At 29.4% G+C, this 1,205-nt stretch overlaps 1 long non-coding RNA gene across 1 annotated transcript; it reads left to right on the forward strand.

Moving 5' to 3' along the window:
- Window positions 1-641, forward strand: LOC113785390 (uncharacterized). The gene is made up of 2 exons (XR_003471450.2): window positions 1-145; window positions 348-641. It is a non-coding gene; the product is annotated as an uncharacterized lncRNA (long non-coding RNA).
- Window positions 642-1,205: the final 564 nt, after the last annotated feature.

Here is a 1,205-nt window from a genome sequence, read left to right on the forward strand (position 1 = left end):
ATCATCATCATTTTCAACGATTTTATTGTTGTTATGGAACAAGTTCTCAATATTATTTACCCAAAAAAGGAGGAGATGTGCTTAAGCACAATCACTCAAGTTGTTTCCAAACAATGACTTTTAATCTCGAAGCAATCCACTTCAAGTTTGTTCCTATTTCATAACTTCTATTCAAGTTATGCATTTTACCAGTTTTATTGACACCACCTTCAATTTAATGTGATTTCTTCTATGATTGATAATTCATTGCTGGAAGATTTAATATTTAATAAGTTTAGATATCCCTTTTGTTGAATTTATTGATTGATTACATATTTTCAATAAATTTTTTTCCCCATATCAACCAGGTTATTAATGAAGAAAGAATACACATATATTATTCACATGGCTAAGATAACCAAAAGCTTTTTAGAAATGGAGAGCAACACGTGTACAAATGAAGAACAATGAAACTATGGAAGACCCATGTAAAAAGAAGTTTTTAAATGATTAAGATTGTAATTTTCATACATCTACTTGGATTTGAGTTGTATCTTGTTGTTTGATTATTTTGAAGCTAATTCTTGATGTGGTACACATTACTTGAATCTCTTATGTGGTGTATTAATTTTATGATAAAGAAAATTCCTTTGAAGTTTTAACTCTCTTTTATGGTATATAGACTCTTAAAATAATGGCAAAATGAATATTGTCTATATTATATAGATACAGCTATGAATTCTTGGAAAATGTGTGAACATGAAAATGTCTTATACAAAATTATTTTATACTATCGAATTTATACACCTACATAAATTAAAGAGAAACGACAACTCTTTTCTAATTAACAAAAAAAAGAAAAAAAAAAGTCTAGGAATTACACAATAGTTGGTGGAAAACCACAAAGAAATTAAATCACAAAGAAACAAGATTTCTCTAAAAGATACCCCTAACAAGAGAATAATGATTCTCAATAGGCTCACTATTTAACTCAATTTTTGTCTGCCTTACTTTTCCTCTTACCTGCCCTAGCTCTTATGTGCCCCTCTTGTCTCCTATAACTTCTATTTTCCATATGCCTTACTAAATGTTAGAGGCATAACAATGCCATGGGCTGAAATGATGAGTCAAAGCTAATAGCTCCCTCTAATTCATCAATAACATGACTATGGAATTAATTTGGAGTGGTGACATTGTTTAATCAGTGCAAAATATTCGACTACCTT

This window comes from Cicer arietinum, chromosome 3 (assembly GCF_000331145.2).
Source record: "Cicer arietinum cultivar CDC Frontier isolate Library 1 chromosome 3, Cicar.CDCFrontier_v2.0, whole genome shotgun sequence".
NCBI classification, from domain to species: Eukaryota; Viridiplantae; Streptophyta; class Magnoliopsida; order Fabales; family Fabaceae; genus Cicer; species Cicer arietinum.